Below are 7500 nucleotides of genomic sequence, written 5' to 3'. Positions count from 1 at the left end.
GAAACTGCAAAGTAGATTTTTAAATGCCTATTTTTGTGAGATGCATTTTCGACCGGCCAGAACATATTCTTTTGGAAAAAATGATTTGAATTGGATTGGTGTGAATCGTGTTTCTAGAGGTGGTGACAGGCTTTCAGCTACTTGAATAGGTCAAGCCAGGATTCATAAAACTTATACAAACTATGTGAGTGTGAAAAATTAGCATATGCAGGAAGGAGCAATTTGTACTACTTTCAAAACAGTTTCTCTCCACGTCTGGAAACGTCCAGAGCTATGTAGAGCATACAAATGAGCTTTAAACTCATGAGGAAAGAGGTTTGTATGCAAAAAGGAAAACAAAAGCATATCGCACTCATAAAATTCTCAATATATAGATTCCAAAAAAGTGCTTCAACCGAAAAGAGCTGAAAGAACACTATGGGATGTAAACCTGAATACCTTTCAATAATATGTTCTCCATCCATGCATACCACCTACATGATAAAAATCATCTCAGGTGAACGGATGACCGCGTGGCCTAATGGATAAGGCGTCTGACTTCGGATCAGAAGATTGAGGGTTCGAGTCCCTTCGTGGTCGTTTTTGGCCAATGGTCACACAATCTGCTTTACATTCAGAGTGGAAAAAGTCTTTTCCAATACTCTTGTAGTCCTCACTTTCTCATTACTAATCATTAATAAAGTGGAGTACATACTGTAAACTCATTCAGGTTGCATCTTCAGTCTAACTACTTGTGCATTTTAGTGGCATTAAAAAGTGCTTCTATGCCGACGCACTGAATATGTAATAGGTTTGCAGAATGTTGACGTGACAGAATGGGTTTTTAGCTAAGTGTGTGTAGAAGAACTGCAAGGTGTGTGCCTATGTCTGCATAGAGTGGTACATGTGTAAAATCTGTATGATTTGGGCAGTTAAAGTGCTGATTTTGCCTCCGAGTAAGAAAAGTACTACACAAAATGTATAAAGGATCGGCACATTGGCTGCCTTTGCTGATGCCCCCATTGCCTAATTTGTAGTGCAATGGTTAAGTTGCAGAGTGTGGTTGAACTTGGTTAGGAGACTTAGTGCCTCTTTCCGTGTCCTACTGATGATAAGGATGGCTTGATACCATTTTCTAAGCCCAGTATATTGAGAAAAGAAGTAAGTGAAGAAGAAGTGTGGAGTCGAAAGTGGTTCTCCAATTTCTCTCCACTTGCTAAAATTGCAAAGTCTCCATTATAGCATAGAAGAGAGCGTTAAAGTCGGGGATGGAAGAGGATGAAAATGGGAAGTTTACTTATAGAGAGAAGTGAGAAATGCCCTGTGTGCACACACCGTTGTCTGACCATAGAATACATTTAAATAATGCCTCTAGAAAAGAGCTATGCATGTGTGCCTCAGTGGCCTAATGGATAAGGCACTGGCCTCCTAAGCCAAGGATTGTGGGTTCGAGTCCCATCTGAGGTGATAACAAAAATCCTCCCTCTATCTTTTCCAGAAAATTAGGTAGATTTATTACATGCTTCCTCTCGGAAGTTTATGAGGGATTAGGTACTTTGAAACTGTCCCATTTTACTTGTGTATACTTCACAGTCATGTTAGTGTTCTTAAACTGCAAAGTAGATTTTTAAATGCCTATTTTTGTGAGATGCATTTTCGACCGGCCAGAACATATTCTTTTGGAAAAAATGATTTGAATTGGATTGGTGTGAATCTTGTTTCTAGAGGTGGTGACAGGCTTTCAGCTACTTGAATAGGTCAAGCCAGGATTCATAAAACTTATCCAACCTATGTGAGTGTGAAAAATTAGCATATGCAGGAATAAGCAATTTGTACTACTTTCAAAACAGTTTCACTCCACGTCTGGAAACGTCCAGAGCTATGTAGAGCATACAAATGAGCTTTAAACTCATGAGGAAAGAGGTTTGTATGGAAAAAGGAAAACAAAAGCATATCGTACTCATAAAATTCTCAATATATAGATTCCAAAAAAGTGCTTCCAGCGAAAAGAGCTGAAAGAACACTATGGGATGTAAACCTGAATACCTTTCAATAATATGTTCTCCATCCATGCATACCACTTACATGATAAAAATCATCTCAGGTGAACGGATGACCGCGTGGCCTAATGGATAAGGCGTCTGACGTCGGATCAGAAGATTGAGGGTTTGAGTCCCTTTGTGGTCGTTTCTGGCCAATGGTCACACAATCTGCTTTACATTCAGAGTGGAAAAAGTCTTTTCCAATACTCTTGTAGTCCTCACTTTCTCATTACTAATCATTAATAAAGTGGAGTACATACTGTAAACTCATTCAGGTTGCATCTTCAGTCTAACTACTTGTGCATTTTAGTGGCATTAAAAAGTGCTTCTATGCCGACGCACTGAATATATAATAGGTTTGCAGAATTTTGACGTGACAGAATGGGTTTTTAGCTTAAGTGTGTGTAGAAGAACTGCAAGGTGTGTGCCTATGTGTGCATAGAGTGCTACATGTGTAAAATCTGTATGATTTGGGCAGTTAAAGTGCTGATTTTGCCTCCGAGTAAGAAAAGTACTACACAAAATGTATAAAGGATCAGCACATTGGCTGCCTTTGCTGATGCGCCCGTTGCCTAATTTGTAGTGCAATGGTTAAGTTGCAGAGTGTGGTTGAACTTGGTTAGGAGACTTAGTGCCTCTTTCCGTGTCCTACTGATGATAAGGATGGCTTGATACCATTTTCTAAGCCCAGTATATTGAGAAAAGAAGAAAGTGAAGAAGAAGTGTGGAGTCGAAAGTGGTTCTCCAATTTCTCTCCACTTGCTAAAATTGCAAAGTCTCCATTATAGCATAGAAGAGAGCGTTAAAGTCGGGGATGGAAGAGGATGAAAATGGGAAGTTTACTTATAGAGAGAAGTGAGAAATGCCCTGTGTGCACACACCGGTGTCTGACCATAGAATACATTTAAATAATGCCTCTAGAAAAGAGCTACGCATGTGTGCCTCAGTGGCCTAATGGATAAGGCACTGGCCTCCTAAGCTAGGGATTGTGGGTTTGAGTGCCATCTGAGGTAATAACAAAAATCCTCCCTCTTTCTTTTCCAGAAAATTAGGTAGATTTATTACATGCTTCCTCTCAGAAGTTTATGAGGGATTAGGTACTTTGAAACTGTCCCGTTTTACGTGTGTACACTTCACAGTCATGTTAGTGTTCTGAAACTGCAAAGTAGATTTTTAAATGCCTATTTTTGTGAGATGCATTTTCGACCGGCCAGAACATATTCCTTTGGAAAAAATTGATTTGAATTGGATTGGTGTGAATCTTATTTCTAGAGGTGGTGACAGGCTTTCAGCTACTTGAATAGGTCAAGCCAGGATTCATAAAACTTATACAACCTATGTGAGTGTGAAAAATTAGCACATGCAGGAAGGAGCAATTTGTACTACTTTCAAAACAGTTTCACTCCACGTCTGGAAACGACCAGAGCTATGTAGAGCATACAAATGAGCTTTAAACTCATGAGGAAAGAGGTTTTTATGCAAAAAGGAAAACAAAAGCATATCGTACTCATAAAATTCTCAATATATAGATTCAAAAAAAGTGATTCCAGCGAAAAGAGCTGAAAGAACACTATGGTATGTAAACCTGAATACCTTTCAATAATATGTTCTCCATCCATGCATACCACCTACATGATAAAAATCATCTCAGGTGAAAGGGTGACTGCGTGGCCTAATGGATAAGGCTTATGACTTCGGATCAGAAGATTGAGGGTTCGAGTCCCTTCGTGGTCGTTTTTGGCCAATGGTCACACAATCTGCTTTACATTCAGAGTGGAAAAAGTATTTTCCAATACTCTTGTAGTCCTCACTTTCTCATTACTAATCATTAATAAAGTGGAGTGCATACTGTAAACTAATTCAGGTTGCATCTTCAGTCTAACTACTTGTGCATTTTAGTGGCATTAAAAAGTGCTTCTATGCCGACGCACTGAATATGTAATAGGTTTGCAGAATTTTGACGTGACAGAATGGGTTTTTAGCTTAAGTGTGTGTAGAAGAACTGCAAGGTGTGTGCCTATGTGTGCATAGAGTGCTACATGTGTAAAGTCTGTATGATTTGGGCAGTTAAAGTGCTGATTTTGCCTCCGAGTAAGAAAAGTACTACAAAAAATGTATAAAGGATCGGCACATTGGCTGCCTTTGCTGATGCCCCCGTTGCCTAATTTGTAGTGCAATGGTTAAGTTGCAGAGTGTGGTTGAACTTGGTTAGGAGACTTGGTGCCTCTTTCCGTGTCCTGCTGATGATAAGGATGGCTTGATACCATTTTCTAAGCCCAGTATATTGAGAAAAGAAGTAAGTAAAGAAGAAGTGGGGAGTCGAAAGTGGTTCTCCAATTTCTCTCCACTTGCTAAAATTGCAAAGTCTCCATTATAGCATAGAAGAGAGCGTTAAAGTCGGGGATGGAAGAGGATGAAAATGGGAAGTTTACTTATAGAGAGAAGTGAGAAATGCCCTGTGTGCACACACCGGTGTTTGACCATAGAATACATTTAAATAATGTCTCTAGAAAAGAGCTAAGCATGTGTGCCTCAGTGGCCTAATGTATAAGGCACTGGCCTCCTAAGCCAGGGATTGTGGGTTCGAGTCCCATCTGAGGTGATAACAAAAATCCTCCCTATATCTTTTCCAGAAAATTAGGGAGATTTATTACATGCTTCCTCTCAGAAGTTTATGAGGGATTAGTTACTTTGAAACGGACCCATTTTACTTGTGTACACTTCACAGTCATGTTAGTGTTCTGAAACTGCAAAGTATATTTTTAAATGCCTATTTTTGTGAGATGCATTTTCGACCAGCCAGAACATATTCCTTTGGAAAAAATGATTTGAATTGGATTGGTGTGAATCTTGTTTCTAGAGGTGGTGACAGGCTTTCAGCTACTTGAATAGGTAAAGCCAGGATTCATAAAACGTATACAACCTATGTGAGTGTGAAAAATTAGCATATGCAGGAAGGAGCAATTTGTCCTACTTTGAAAACAGTTTCACTCCACGTCTGGAAACTTCCAGAGCTATGTAGAGAATACAAATGAGCTTTAAACGCATGAGGAAAGAGGTTTGTATGCAAAAAGGAAAACAAAAGCATATCGTACTCATAAAATACTCAATATATAGATTCCAAAAAAGTGCTTCCAGAGAAAAGAGTTGAAAGAACACTATGGGATGTAAACCTGAATACCTTTCAATAATATGTTCTCCATCCATGCATACCACCTACATGATAAAAATCATCTCAGGTGAACGGATGACCGCGTGGTCTAATGGATAAGGCGTCTGACTTTGGATCAGAAGATTAAGGGTTCGAGTCCCTTTGTGGTCGTTTTTGGCCAATGGTCACACAATCTGCTTTACATTCAGAGTGGAAAAAGTCTTTTCCAATACTCTTGTAGTCCTCACTTTCTCATTACTAATCATTAATATAGTGGAGTACATAATGTAAACTCATTCAGGTTGCATCTTCAGTCTAACTACTTGTGCATTTTAGTGGCATTAAAAAGTGCTTCTATGCCGACGCACTGAATATGTAATAGGTTTGCAGAATTTTGACGTGACAGAATGGGTTTTTAGCTTAAGTGTGTGTAGAAGAACTGCAAGGTGTGTGCCTATGTGTGCATAGAGTGCTACATGTGTAAAGTCTGTATGATTTGGGCAGTTAAAGTGCTGATTTTACCTTCGAGTAAGAAAAGTACTACACAAAATGTATAAAGGATCGGCACATTGGCTGGCTTTGCTGATGCCCCCGTTGCCTAATTTGTAGTGCAATGGTTAAGTTGCAGAGTGTGGTTGAACTTGGTTAGGAGACTTAGTGCCTCTTTTCGTGTCCTACTGATGATAAGGATGGCTTGATACCATTTTCTAAGCCCAGTATATTGAGAAAAGAAGTAAGTGAAGAAGAAGTGTGGAGTTGAAAGTGGTTCTCCAATTTCTCTCCACTTGCTAAAATTGCAAAGTCTCCATTATAGCATAGAAGAGAGCGTTAAAGTCGGGGATGGAAGAGGATGAAAATGGGAAGTTTACTTATAGAGAGAAGTGAGAAATGCCCTGTGTGCACACACCGGTGTCTGACCACAGAATACATTTAAATAATGCCTCTAGAAAAGAGCTAGGCATGTGTGCCTCAGTGGCCTAATGGATAAGGCACTGGCCTCCTAAGCCAGGGATTGTGGGTTCGAGTCCCATCTGAGGTGATAACAAAAATCCTCCCTCTTACTTTTCCAGAAAATTAGGTAGATTTATTACATGCTTCCTCTCAGAAGTTTATGAGGGATTAGGTACTTTGAAACTGTCCCGTTTTACTTGTGTACACTTCACAGTCATGTTAGTGTTCTGAAACTGCAAAGTAGATTTTTAAATGCCTATTTTTGTGAGATGCATTTTCGACCGGCCAGAACATATTCCTTTGGAAAAAATGATTTGAATTGGATTGGTGTGAATCTTGTTTCTAGAGGTGGTGACAGGCTTTCAGCTACTTGAATAGGTCAAGCCAGGATTCATAAAACTTATACAACCTATGTGAGTGTGAAAAATTAGCATATGCAGGAAGGAGCAATTTGTACTACTTTCAAAACAGTTTCACTCCACGTCTGGAAACGTCCAGAGCTATGTAGAGCATACAAATGAGCTTTAAACTCATGAGGAAAGAGGTATGTATGCAAAAAGGAAAACAAAATTATATCGTACTCATAAAATTCTCAATATATAGATTCCAATAAAGTGCTTCCAGCGAAAAGAGCTGAAAGAACACTATGGGATGTAAACCTGAATACCTTTCAATAATATGTTCTCCATCCATGCATACCACCTACATGATAAAAATCATCTCAGGTGAACGGATGACCGTGTGGCCTAATGGATAAGGCGTCTGACATCTGATCAGAAGATTGAGGGTTCGAGTCCCTTCGTGGTCGTTTTTGGCCAATGGTCACACAATCTGCTTTACATTCAGAGTGGAAAAAGTCTTTTCCAATACTCTTGTAGTCCTCACTTTCTCATTACTAATCATTAATAAATTGGCGTACATACTGTAAACTCATTCAGGTTGCATCTTCAGTCTAACTACTTGTGCATTTTAGTGGCATTAAAAAGTGCTTCTATGCCGACGCACTGAATATGTAATAGGTTTGCAGAATTTTGACGTGACAGAATGGGTTTTTAGCTTAAGTGTGTGTAGAAGAACTGCAAGGTGTGTGCCTATGTGTGCATAGAGTGCTACATGTGTAAAATCTATATGATTTGGGCAGTAAAAGTGCTGATTTTGCCTCCGAGTAAGAAAAGTACTACACAAAATGTATAAAGGATCGGCACATTGGCTGCCTTTGCTAATGCCCCCGTTGCCTAATTTGTAGTGCAATGGTTAAGTTGCAGAGTGTGGTTGAACTTGGTTAGGAGACTTGGTGCCTCTTTCCGTGTCCTGCTGATGATAAGGATGGCTTGATACCATTTTCTAAGCCCAGTATATTGAGAAAAGAAGTAAGTG

General features: G+C 39.4%; 4 non-coding genes across 4 annotated transcripts; all 4 read left to right on the top strand.

Annotated features, from left to right (window-relative positions):
* The first annotated feature begins 506 nt into the window (after positions 1 to 506).
* Positions 507 to 579, top strand: TRNAR-UCG (transfer RNA arginine (anticodon UCG)). The gene has a single exon. It is a non-coding gene; the product is annotated as a tRNA-Arg (tRNA).
* Positions 580 to 1373: 794 nt separating this feature from the next.
* On the top strand, positions 1374 to 1446 carry TRNAR-CCU (transfer RNA arginine (anticodon CCU)). Its single transcript has one exon. It is a non-coding gene; the product is annotated as a tRNA-Arg (tRNA).
* A 4692-nt stretch (positions 1447 to 6138) lies between these two features.
* Positions 6139 to 6211, top strand: TRNAR-CCU (transfer RNA arginine (anticodon CCU)). Its single transcript has one exon. It is a non-coding gene; the product is annotated as a tRNA-Arg (tRNA).
* Positions 6212 to 6858: 647 nt separating this feature from the next.
* On the top strand, positions 6859 to 6931 carry TRNAR-UCU (transfer RNA arginine (anticodon UCU)). The gene has a single exon. It is a non-coding gene; the product is annotated as a tRNA-Arg (tRNA).
* Positions 6932 to 7500: the final 569 nt, after the last annotated feature.

Source organism: Triturus cristatus, chromosome 4_1 (genome assembly GCF_964204655.1).
Source record: "Triturus cristatus chromosome 4_1, aTriCri1.1, whole genome shotgun sequence".
Classification (NCBI taxonomy): Eukaryota; Metazoa; Chordata; class Amphibia; order Caudata; family Salamandridae; genus Triturus; species Triturus cristatus.
The sequence above is the reverse complement of the archived record's forward strand: the minus strand, read 5'-3'. Positions and strand labels throughout refer to the sequence as shown.